Here is a 13,777-nt window from a genome sequence, read left to right on the forward strand (position 1 = left end):
CCCCCCCGGCGCCCTGCCCCCGGCCGCCGGGGGGAGAGCTGAGCCCCCGCCGGGGCTCACCGCCCTCCTCCCAGGGCTCCAGCCGCCCTCCCCCCCTGGCGCCGGGGGGAGAGCGGAGCCTGGGGCAGCGAAAAAGCCAGAGCCGGCCCTGAAGGTAAAATAGCCATGTCATGCTGTAAAAAGTAGATTATTTGTTTCTTTATCATAAGGTTTTATAAAGTTATTTAATTAAATTCATTTCTTTAGTTCCTTTTGGGACTTGAATGTGGGGGACAATCCTTCCTGAAAATCCTTAGAGACTGAACTCTGGGTCTCCAACTACTTTCTATGGGAGTTGGGTTTTTTTTTTTAAGGCACTGGAGACGGGAAATGAAGTGAACTTTAGCCCACCCAAATGTTACAGCACCACCTATTATTATGATTGCCTGACACTTCCTATTAGAAGACCTTGTTTTCGGTGGCATAAAACTTTGCCAAACTTTAATCATTGGCCCTGAGATATTCCAGGCAGAAAATGGTTGAATTGTTTGGAGAATGAGGCTGGGGAAAAAAAAGTTTGTTTTGCCCATGTTAAAAAATGTTGGCAACCTGACCTCACATCCGCTTGCTTTGGAGCAGGAATTTGCAATTTGACAGGGGGCGTGGCCTTTGTATTAGGGATGTGCCTTTTGAGGTCTTGGTGAAAATCTGCCCAGATTTTGCCGAGTTACAGGCCTTTGGAAAATAGCAGTTGGCACATAGAGAGATTTTAGCAGATAGAAATCTCTGAAGATTCCATCCTCACTGAGCATGCTCTAACACCTAAAAGCTCCTACTGCTGATAGGACTGTGCATGTGTCATCCTCACCGAGCGACTGAGCATACTCCAGCTGGGCTGAAGCTGGATTCTCCCTGTAATAGCTGCTCCCAGCTATACCAGACCCTTCATTATTTATCTCTCCCTGAATGTGTGTGTCATCTGCAGACTTTATAAGTGCCAATTTTGTCTTTTCTTTCAGGTCATCAATAAAGATGTTAAATAGTGTAGGGCCAAGAACCAATCCCCATCGGACCCCACTGGAAACACACTCTCTCGATGACAATTCCCCATTTACAGTCACATTTTGAGACCTGTCCATGAGACATTTTTTAATATGTGCCATGTTAATTTTATATTGTTCACATTTTTTTAACTCAAAATGTCAAGCAGTACCAAGTCAAACACCTTACAGAAGTCTAAATATTCCATCAGTGTAAGAGACCTTGGCGAGGCAGTATGGCCTAGTCATTACAGCTGATTCGGTGTAACGGAATTGAGGGGAGGCCAGGAGGCAGGGATTTCCCTAGACCCCCCCGGGGGTGGGGGTGTACATCCCCCTGCATTTCCCCCAACACCCCTCCCCCCGTTACAAAACAGTGTTGCCAGTGTTGTTGGTTGGAAATTTGAATTGAAATTGAGACATTAATACACACTTTAAAAGCATACACAGTATATGAGAAAATACTTGTACCTGAGAAAGCATAATGGGTTAAGTATGAACAAAGACTACATTCCTCATACAGCTGTTATTTATGACAATGTCAGCACATTTGTTTCGGCTATGTTGGCCTACCTAATAATTTCAAATTATTATTTGTAAGCAAGGTGAGAATGAGCTCTCCCCTGACAGCTAGTGATGAGCCAGTAGTGGGTGGAAAGGCTTCAGGACCAGACTGTATTTACATGAACACACCTACTCTGCCTAGGTATCCAGCAGACAGAGCTATGCTGCCCAAGTGTTCAATTTTTGGCTGGTGTTGGGTTACAAATCACTTTAGTACCAGAGTGACATTGTTCTTCAACTACGAGAAAGGGACCAAGAGACTTTCTCCATTGGATCATATGAACTGGAACCATAAACTCCCTGAACATTAAATCTCACCAAATGACGGTCAATCCATCCTCATCATCATATCCACTCATTATACTCCACACCCAAACATAGCCACTTTATGAACTTCATACCCTCATATCTCAATGCCTGTACTTTGACCCATCAACCTTTTACCCCCAATCGGGAATATTGCAGATTATGTATTCCTTATGCCACCCGATCTTAAACCAGACTTTGCATCCTCGATAATCTGCACGTTATTCCCTGATAACCAGAAACTTCTATGCTTAAACTCCGTCCCGTTCACTTTTTTTTAACATCTTAATAAAATTTTTAAATTTGAATGTAGGGGTCATGAAATGTTATCTTTATTGTATGATTAAAGGGCAGCAGAACTGTGCCTTGCCTGCTTGAATGAGGGGGTCTCCCTCAGTGCTTAATTTGTGCGAGGACTTGCCAGGGCTGAGCCCCAGCACCTCTAGGCTCGGCAGTTCATCGCTCTGGGACCTCTGGGCTTGCCACATCAGTTATGAAAGTAACAAACTTGCTTGAGCCCCGGCACTTCTTTCATTACAAATTAAGCACTGGTCATCCTCACTCCCTAAGCAGGAGGTTTGGATGCCATATCTTAGTGAAGAGAGAGAGAGGGTGGGGACAGGTGTTTTGCTTGGTGGTGTGGGCTCTGCCAAAGAGTCACAGGCACTATTTGACCTACCCCTCTCTCATGTTTATAGAGAGAACTGATTAGGCTCCATAGAGAGTCTTTTGGTTTGTTAAGTGACCACTAGAGCTGAAATCACTGATAATCAGGTCTAAGTGCCTGCTGTGGGACAGTGTTTTTGTAGAAGAGACAGCCCAGCCTGCACTCGCTGTGAAGTCCCCCTCAGAGAGCTGAAATCACTAAGCTGGGTGGAACTATGAGAAACTGACTCGCAGAGGTCACAGTGGCAGGTGTCAGTGCCGGGCTATTGGGGACAGAGCAGTAGAGTGAACGGTGGCACAAGAAACAACAGCGGCCAGAGCATTGGTTTTAGTGACTTTGCTCCAGAATGCTAGATTTGTGACTGGGAGCCTTATATAAATATCAGAGGGGTAGCCGTGTTAGTCTGAATCTGTAAAAAGCAACAGAGTCTTAAAGGTGCTACAGGACCCTAACAGAAGTATTGGGAGCATAAGCTTTCGTGGGTAAGAACCTCACTTCTCCTAATAGGCCAAAATTTTTAAAATGCATTATTTGCCAAGGTAGTTATCTCACATCATCACTATCTCGAGAGGTCATTATCTTGGGGAGTTTCTGTACTAAACTTTTTTATTATTATAATAATTAATTTGTATGTAAGAACAACCATATTGGGTCAGACCAGTGGTCCATTTACCCCAGCATCCTGTCTTCCGACAGTGGCTATTCCAGGCGTTTCAGAGGGAATGAACAGAACAGGGAATCATCTATCCATCCCCTGTCGTCCACTCCCAGCTTCTGGTGAACAGAGGCTAGGGACACTCAGGGTTGCATCCCTGCCCATCCTGGCTAATAGCCATTGATGGACCTAACCTCCATGAACTTACCTAGTTCTTTTTTGAACCCTGTTATAATTTTGGTCTTCACAACATCCCTGGCATAAAGTTCCACAAGTTGACTGTGCATTGTGTGAAGAAATACTTCCTTTTGTATGTTTTAAACTTGCTGCCTATTAATTTCATTGGGTAAGCCCTGGTTCTTGTGTTAAGTGAAGGAGTAAATAACACTTCCTTATTCATTTTCTCCACACCAGTCAAGATTTTATAAGCTTCTATCATATCCCCTCTTAGCTGTCTCTTTTCCAAGCTGAAAAGCCCCAGTCTAAATCTCTCCTCATATAGTACTTAGTCCTGCCTATAATACTTAGTCCTGGCAGGGGACTGAACTAGATGACCTCTCGAGGTCCCTTCCAGTTCTCTGATTCTATGAATCTATATAGAATCTGTTCCATACCCCTACTCACTTTTGTTGCCCTTCTCTGCACCTTTTTCAATTCCAATATATCTTTTTTGAGATGGGGTGACCAGAACTGTACACAGTATTCAAGATGTGGGCATATCATGGATTTATATAAAAGTAAAAGTGGAGGAGCTTGGTTTGCCAGACTGATCAGTAAGCCAATACTGACAACCTATATGAAAATGCTGCAAAACACCAGGCCTCTGGACTGCATCAGCAGGTAGAAAGCCTTATAAGGCAGTCACTGTCAAAGCCAATTTTAGAAGAACTTAATGAGGTTGTTAAGAATGCTGGAGATGCAACTCAGTTTATGTGAACCAACATGACTGTCGCATCATACTTTCTATTTAGGCAAGAGATACCACACACTACAAACTGGAGGCCAATGTTAAGTGCATGGTCACTTGTTAATCCTGAAGTTGGACACTGGTTTCGAACAAGACTGGAAAATGCTCACGATCTTTCTGCAAGCAACTCAACTGACTCTCTAGAAGCATGCAGTGCAACGGTAAAGACTCAGCAGTTGAAAAAGTGAAGAACTCTCTCACCATATTCAAAAAATGTGCATACATGGCCGATGAATGCACTGATGCAAATGGGCAGCAAGTATTAAGTCATTGCATATGTCTTGATGTCCGTGGTAGGCCAATAAATGCATTCTAGAACTTCTGGTTATAGAAGACCCATCAGCTGCGTCTGTGACATCTTAGAAGTGTTAAATGCTTGTAAATTGAACCCCAAATGGATGGCTGCTTGTGCATTTGATGGACCTACAAACTTCTCTGGAAGACATAGTGGAGCACAAGCTTTGCTCAGAGAAAAGTGTAACCCTCATCTCTCCTGTACACACTACAGAGGCCATCTACTCCAGCTAGCGCTAGTACGAGCTGCAGAATCTTCAAAAGACATTAAAAAGCCATAAACTTAATGGCTTTGTTATACTCTTTTTTTTTCAGCAAGAGTCCAAAAGGACTGAATGTCTTGGAAACCAATAGAAGATACACTGGGACTGAAGTTCAAATTAGTCCAACCTGGGAAAACCGGCTGCCTTTCTCATGAGCGATTCTTGGCTGTTGTTTTATAATTACCGCAACTGTTATTACTAGCTTTGGGAAGTATTCACCAAGATAGGACAGATCTAAGTAGTGAGGCTGGTGGACTACTTTTGTTACTAAGTTCAGAGAAGACTGTCGCCATTCTCTCTCTTGTAAGTCTACTGTTGAAACCACTTAGGTCATTAAACAATGTCATCCAGGCATCTGCTACAACAGTAGTAGATCTTTGTCCAGCAACAGAAACTACTCTTGGATCAATCAGAGGTATCCATTGAAAACATACTGGAAGAAGCAAAGACGTCAGTCCAGAAGTTGACTAGTGAAGGTACTTATATTGATTCCTTAAGTGAAGAGGACAAGATGTGTTTGTTAAGCCAGCTGAAAAAGTACATGGACTTGATTCTTACAAATCTACAATAGCGATTTCTGGATTCTACTCAACCTCTACGTAACTTTTACAGATGGCTATCTTATAAAACACCTACAGTTGAGTGGAGTGAGGCACTATTAGCAATGGGGCTGCCATGTGATCAGGACAGAACAGAGAATTTTGAACACAGAGTGGAATATCTTACAATGAACGAATGAAGATTTAACTTCAACGTCTTCTTTATCGTCACTAGTGGTTCGACCCAATCTTTGTGCTATGTTTCCTGGGATGAAAGAAGTAGGAATACATCTCTTGCTACTCCCAGTCACAACAGCTACAGTTGAGCATTCTTTTTCCTCTTTGAATAGAATTTTGTGTTCTGAAAGAAGTCGCCTTCTGCCTCATCATGAGCATATCATGAAGCACTGGAATTAACGGACACACAAGACGACACCAAAGAGTTGTGCAAAATTACAACAAGAAACCAAGAAGAATGTAGATGTCGTGCTTCATAGTAGGCTTGAGTAGCCAACTTTAATTTCTGTAATGATTTTAAAACATGAGTTAAATCTAATAAAAAGGTCATGAAACATTTTTCAGTTTTTACTATAGTGCTATACAGCCCACCTTCGTCCTCATGATCTCAACCCTAATTGGCCCTCACCTCCCACCCCTAATTTCAATTCCTGGGGAAAACACTGCCAGGAGGCAGTGGTCAGCAAGCAGGGTTCAAAGTAGTTTTCAGTGCCAAAATCAGTAGGCAAGAGTCAGGGTCAGACGCAGGCCAGGATCAGAGACCAAAGATTGGGGCACAGAGCCTGGAGCTACAGCAAACCAAAAGTCTGCATCAGTGCACAGACAACTTCCTGGGACATCTTCCAGGGTTAAATAGTAAGTGTGGGACAATCAGAGGGCCGCAGAGTGCTGTCACAGTGGCCACTTTGGGCTGGACTTCCTGTGGTGCCTAATCTCCACTGTGCTTTTTAGATAGGGCTCTATGTAGCCTCCTGTTGGTGATGTAGAAATGTCAGCTGCCTCAGGCACCACACACCCAGATTCTAGTCCAACATATCCTTACAATCAACCCTATTATCTTTATCAACCAAACTTTTTTTTTTAAAAAATCAGATTGCAAATGAGTTTGACAGGATCTGTTTTCCATAAGCTCATATTGATTTGCATTAATTACATTACCCTCTTTTAATTATTTATTAATCGAGTCTCATATCAGCTTCTCCATTATCTTGCCCGGGATTAATGTCAAGCCTATAACTACCTAGGTCATCCAGTTTACCCCTTGTAAAAATTGGCACAACCGTAGCTTTCTTCCCATCTTCTGGAGCTTCCCCCCCAGGGTCCACGACTAATTGAAAATTAACACTAATGGTCCAGCAAGCTCTTCAGTCAGCTCTTTTAAAACTCTTGGATGACAGTTCTCTGGACCTGCTGATTTAAAAATGTCTAACTTTAGTAGCTGCTGTTTAACATCCTGCTGAAATACTAGTGGAATGGAAAGAGAGTTATCAGATGATATGACCACATCACCTTATTTTCCCCAAATACAGCACAGAAATATTTATTTAACACTTCTGCCTCTTCTGCATTATTATTATTAATAATTCTACCTTTTCCATCTAGCAATGGACCAATACCATTGTCAGAATTCTTTTGGTTCAATATAGCATAAAAATTCCTTATTGTCCTGCTAGCCATAGATTTCTCCTTGTGTCCCTTTGCATTCCCTATCATTTTTTTTACAATTCTTAACTTCTGCTTTATATTCATTAGACACTCAGAAAATGAGGAACACACAATTAGTGACCCCCTGTGTACAGTTTGCTTTAAGTGACTTGTCCAGCTTCACATAGGGACTCTGTGGCAGAGGCAGGGATAAAATCCAGTTCTTCAGAGGAGCAATCAATTTCCTTAACCATAAGACCATCTGTAGGAGGGCCCGGACTCACCCCTGCAGCGCCTCCTGCTGGTCGTCCAGGGAATTAGCTCACCAGCCTCTGGAGCGCCCTCTGCAGGCCAGTGATCCACCTGTCTTCTGCACTGGCCCCCGTGTCCCTCCCAGGACCCCGGTGCCCCTTGCTCTGGGTGCTGCCCCCTGGCAATTCCCACACACACGCTAGGTCTCCCCTCCCAGGGGAACCCCCACCCACTAACCCCACCTCACCTCAGGATAAGGCCACTGCCAGTCACCAACTAGCCCCCACTCTCTGGGGCAGACTGCAGTATAGGCCACTCATCATCGGCAAGGTTGGGTTTGGACCTGCTGCCTTGGCCTAGTCCTGGGCTGCCCTCTGCAACCCCCAGTACCCCTTGGCCTATTACCAGGCTGGAGCTCCCCAGCTCCTCAGCCTTTCCCCAGCCCTGCTCCACTACAGGTACCCTGTTTAGCTCCCTGCAGCCAGGCCCTTCTCTCTCTGAAGGCATAGAGAGACTCTTGAGCTGCCTGGCTCCCAGCCTCTTATATAGGGCCAGCTGGGGCCTGATTGGGGCGTGGCCCAGCTGTGGCTACTTCCCCAATCAGCCCAGTAGCTTTTCCCTTTGTCCCAGTCCTCTGCCAGAGCTGTTTTAAACCCCTCAGGCAGGAGCGGGGTAACCACCCCGCTACACCATCCTTTCTCTCCCTGCTATTCCCTGCTTCATTCACTGCACACCTCCCAACTTCTGCAACAAATGAGGCAGGGGTCTCACGGACAATAGCCTCCTTCACTACACAAGCCTGATCCATCCCCAGAGCCTGGAAAATGAATGGGGCGTGAGTTCTGTGGAAATAAAAGTATATGACCATGTCATTGAAGATTGTATTATAATGCAGGCACACAAGGAACCTGAATTAAAGTTGAACGGGCAACCTTAATTCTGGCATTTCATAACATTTGAGTGCTTGAGTTTATAATCTTAATAATGTTCTTTTAATGTAGTTTGGTATGTGTAATAGAGGTATATATCCCCAGAACAGGCACCAAGGACTCTCTCAGTGCACCCAGAGCGTCTAACCCAGAGACAAAGAGCAAACAGATGGTACCCAATGGGAATGTAAGCCTCCCCCCACCACTACTGTGTATCACCTTTGATCTGGAAGGACCCCGAGTCCCGTCTCAGTGCAGGATTTCTGAGATGAGTGCCAACAAAGGGGCCACTCAGTGCCAGGTGTGGGGTGATTTTTTAATGTGGATGCCGGTCTAGTTGGTAGAAGGCTAAGACCACCAGACAGCTGACAGATAGTAACATTTGATCAATGCTGACCTGGCTGGATCCAAACCTCCACCTTAGAACTGAATGACTAAACAGCAACCTCCTGGGCTATCCAGGCTCCTGAGCAACTGAAATACTGGGGCATTTCCCGCATCCCTGTGGGGTTTTTTTCTTTCTAGAAGGATGTTTACACATGTGCTGCAAGAGCTGGTGATCTAGTGCAGATTCAGAGGCTTCTGTTGAACCAAACGTGGCATGAACTTGAGCGGCAGATTGCAACAGCATGGTGGTTTTGAATGTGAATAATGACTCACTGAGTAGATGCAAAGTGCATCAATTAATCTTACTTAAAAAGGGCCTGGCTCACTTGCCCCAATGGTTTGTCTGCAATATTTATTTCTGTTACACCAGCAACAATAGCAATGTCAAGCATCTGGGGCGTCACATGCTGTATGTGAAAACTCCATCCCATTCTCCTCTCCCCTAACGTTACTTCTCTTCCAATCACAACTGAAAGCTGGCATGTTACAACAGACCGGACATGTTTTTCCTAAGTGTTTGGTTGAATGAGAAAAATCAGTGGTGGTTTATTTATCCTTGGATAGGAGGGAATGGTTATTTCAAACTGTTTCAAATTTCTCTAGTCCCCTCTGTACACTGTAGAAAAAAAATAAACACCGTAAGCGTGGATCTGATCTAATGCTAGTTTTACAGCGGTCTAACTATACAGTACTGACTTAGAACCAGGCCCTTTCTAAACCAAAGAGCAGTGTTAGTGGGGCTGGTTGAAATATTCTGAAGGAAACATTTTCCAGTTGGAAAATGGGGTATTATTGAAACTGACATTTTCTGTGGGGAATGATTGATTTCAGCAGATGTTTCCAGCAGGAAAATTCAAATGGTAATGTTTCATTTTGGCTTGGGTCAGCATTATCCTCTGCGTCCAAATGGGCTGCTGCAGTATCTCGTAAGAGTTGTAGATTCTCGTCCCTCATGATCCAGTCTCTCCCATGGGTCCTGTTCGCCTATGGGTCTGGCCAGACTACATCTCCCATGATGCACCGTGGTCTCTCCCTGTGGCCAAGGTGTGTCATTTGAGACAAAAAAAAAATAGGTCAAAATATTAAATTTCCTATAGGACAGTAATTCCTTTTTTTGACCAGCTGTAAGTGTCAGCCTGTTTGTATCTCTTTCCCTGGCTTCCTGGTGTTAGCTTAAAGTTTGAAGTTATGGTGAATAACCCCCGAAGATTTATAAAGCACAGACTGAAACAAAGCAAATAAATTTAGGGCTTAAACAGTTCAGAGTTCTAAAGGCAGAACCCAGAGGGGAAAATGAAACAACTGCATCAAATGGGCCATTACAATTATTAATGTGAGTCTTAAAAAGGGTCTATTCTGTGTAAATTTTGCCCCACATTGCCCCTTCTTGGTGCCGGGATGAGCAGCCGTAGACCCGACATACAAGGCAAGTCAATGCAGATGAAGGGGCTATTGGAGACTTACAGAATTTCAGTAGCCCCAATGCCTGCCTGGGGGAGTGGGACACCCCCAGGCTGTGGCTCTCATGCCATTCCAACAGGCTGGAATAGTAGCCATAGAGGTATGCACCTCAACCCTAGCATGCACCCCTCTGTTGGGGAATGGAATCTGTCTCCATAGCCCAGCGGGTTGTTCTGGGCTTGAGAATTATTTTCACCCGCTCTCTGTGTAATCTGTAACCATGTTTTGGAACTGAAATTAGTTCCTGTACGAAATGATGAAATGACTCTGTGCATGTTCATTAAGCTTTGCAGCGCCCAGGATTGTAGGTCAGTATAGGTCACAGTGCGGGTTTTTATCCAAGATAGTAGATGAGTCAAGAACTCTGCACAAGAAACCCAGGAGCCCTACTTCCCCTAGCCTCTGCTGTAATCACTAGGGGCCATTTCAGGTCCATTAGCCACACCCTGTGTGTAGAGAAGTTTCATTGTGCAGCTGTATCCCAGCCCCCAGGTCCTCCCTGGTATGCAGGGGGAGCTCCCACACTTAGAACTCTGCTGACATTTTTCACACTAACTTTTTTTTGTCCAAAAAAGGGCCTCTCCCCCCACCCCCCAACAAGAAAATTGCATGTGCACATACATATAGTTTTGGGGCAGTTCTCAATGGGAAACAAACATTTTTTTTGCTTTTCATTTCCCCCTGCTCCTTTTTCAGTAGCAACATAGAAACAAGGTGGGTGGGGGAGGAAAAAAACAACATGAACAAAATTTCAAAAACCCTCAAAAATTTTCTATTTTTTTTAATTGAGATTTTTTTCCTCCAAAAACATTGGTGTTGTGTGAATTTTATTGTTGTTTTCCCACCCCCCTCCACACACACCCCTTTACAGGAGGCAGCATGTTCCCACTATGCAGCCTACCAGCCGAGCACAGCCTGACTTTGCTCACTTCCTGCCCCTCTCTGTCCACTTTGGGTCACCATGTTCCACACAGGGAGCTGTGAGGGAGCCACTGCTCTTCTCCCCTTTAGAGAAAGGAATGTAATTCTACTTGGTTCTTATCCAGGTTGTGCTGGGAGGTGGAAGCTCCTGACTCCTTCCCCCCTAAGGCCTGATCCTACCAATGACTTCAGTCGAGCCCTTACCACACACCCGTGTGTGGGCTCAGCAGAACCTGGCCCTGTGCTTTTATTAATGGTTCCAACTTCATGTCATTCCTAGGCCTTCTCTTGCCAGATTTGTGTTTCCTTTGTTAAGTGATTAGAATGCACTCACTCCTTTAACACTGAGTGAGCCATGGCTGGCTTTTGTTTGAATAAGGATTTCATTCTGGCTAAAACAAGCCAAATGGCAATGGTCAGATTACCCTGGATTTGTAGGATTTGATCTGGACTGTAATCTGACGCTAAATGGCTTAATGAGCTGGAGGAAAGGAAGCCCTGTTCAGCCACTAGTGTTTTCATAAAGCTGCTACAATCTATAACTCATCCAAGTAATTGGTGGATAATTTCCCCTACCTTAGCCAAGAAACCCAAGCCAATCCCACCTGAATACTAAAATTGTGAAGATAAAACAATGTTTGGAACCTGCTTGTGGCAATAAATCTCTGCCGTGTGTTTATATAGTCTCCACACTAGCAAAGCCCACAGAGACCAAAAACCGCTGGCACAAACAGCTGTTGGGCTAGCAAGAGGTACACAGCAGGTAGCTACTGCCTCACCCTCCATGGAGAGAGGAAGCCAAAGAACATATGAGGTCCTCAAAGGGGCAGTGTTTAAAGACAGTGAGAAGAGAATCAGACCAACTCCTGACTTACACGGGTATAACTCCCCTGAAATCAATAGTTACACCATTATACAATGGGGTCAAGAAGTCAGACTCAGAAAGAGGCTATAAGTGGTTACACTCACCACCGTAGCACTGCTTGGCAGAAGAGGTCTTCCCCTCATTGAAGAGGTCTTCCCCTCTAGCACTCCATGTTGGTCACCTCTTTGGCCCTGCAATGGGCTGATTCCATCGTGACTCAGCTCTCTGGCTAAGTCCTGTCTAGACCGGACCCCTTCCGGGGTGACAAAAGTACAAAACGTCCCAACACAAGCGATGTCTCCTCTTGAGCTATTCCTCAGCCCATCCTTTAGGCTCAATCTCCAGCCCCATCCTGGGCTCAATATTCCTTACATTGGGCGTGTATGCCCTTCCTCAGGACTGCTAGTGGACCCCAGGCCCACCCCCTGCTCTGGATTCTGACCCAGGGATGCTGCATTGAACGGCTAGATCTGCTCCTTCAGACATGCTGCTCTTTCCCTGGGGCACATCCTACCTCCCAGCCCCTTGTGCTGCTTCTCTGTCACCTGTGCTTAACTCAGCCTCTCATCTGGGTCCCAGATCTCTGGCTTCTCCTTAGGTCCTCCCAGCTCCTTCTTTCTCTGCTGAAACATTAACCCCTCAGCACTGCCTCTCTGTGCCTTGCCCCCTTTCCAGTGATTGATTTGTCTGTGTGATCTTCTTTAGTATACCTATCCCAGGTCCTTCGCAGGGAGAGAGGGAGCTCCCTACCGCCTCTCTTCTGGGTCCTCCTCTAATTGAGCTCTCCACTCTGTTTCTGTAGTCTTCTCTGATCTCTCCCTCACCCCTCTCCCCCAGTCATTAAGTCTCCATATCACATTCAGCTGGGAGATAGCTGTCAGGTCACAGGCGAGGCTGAGTCCAGCCCCCCTTAAAGGGCCAGCCAGCCTGTGACACCGACCCACAACATTAGCCAGCTACTAGTGAAGGTCTGTCCTGATGCTCCTGCTGGAAAGGAGGTGCTATTGCCATGATAACCTGACTCCAAAAGCAGAGACAGGCTCTTATGGACTATTGGAGGAGAGCTGAGGAATGGTGATGGCTTCGCAGAGAAGTAAAAGGCACGCCCTATATGGAGGAGTCCTAGCAGTCGTGCTGTCGGGTTGCACATTGACTCACACTGTGTGCAGCATGGACAAATGGTGTCCAGTAAGGGGGCGCGCACAAGGTTTTCCTGGGGCACAGCGGGATGAGTAAAGACCTGTCACAAAGAGCAGGAGTGAACACTCAGAAGGTGGCAGGAGAGATGTAGGGCTGTGCAAAGGCCTTGTGGTTCCATCACACAACTGGAGCTGTGGTTCCCTCTTGGTAAGGATCTAATATCTAGGAAAGAGCTTGCTGTTATTACTAGCGGTGGCCCCCAGCCAAACCCCCAGCTCTCAGCACCTCCCAGCATTTGGACTTGCTCAGTTCTGGATCCAAGCATGGCTGGTGTCTGTCTCTGTCATGGGCTGGGCTAACACCCATGATCTGACAAGCCATAAACGTCAGGGAAATCTGGATGTGGATCCCAACTTCACATCTCGGTCCCCTCACCAATGTTTCTAAATTGAACTAATGAGGTGTGCACGGGGTTAAGAGGCTGGTTTGCTACCGGCAAAGCTCGGGCTGTTCCTCAGATTGATTCATTGACTGCCCACTGCTCCTTGGTGTGGAACAGGGAATATGGGCCAGGCATAAGGATGGACAAGTCGCTATGGGCAACATTCAGCACCATGCTGCTCCCATGAACTTTCACCATGTTCTAGAACCATACTTGATTCATAGATTCATAGATTCATAGATTCTAGGACTGGAAGGGACCTCGAGAGGTCATCGAGTCCAGTCCCCTGCCCGCATGGCAGGACCAAATACTGTCTAGACCATCCCTGATAGACATTTATCTAACCTACTCTTAAATATCTCCAGAGATGGAGATTCCACAACCTCCCTAGGCAATTTATTCCAGTGTTTAACCACCCTGACAGTTAGGAACTTTTTCCTAATG

Source organism: Terrapene carolina, unplaced genomic scaffold (genome assembly GCF_002925995.2).
Source record: "Terrapene carolina triunguis isolate 2854851 unplaced genomic scaffold, T_m_triunguis-2.0 Scaffold402, whole genome shotgun sequence".
Lineage (NCBI taxonomy): Eukaryota > Metazoa > Chordata > Testudines > Emydidae > Terrapene > Terrapene triunguis.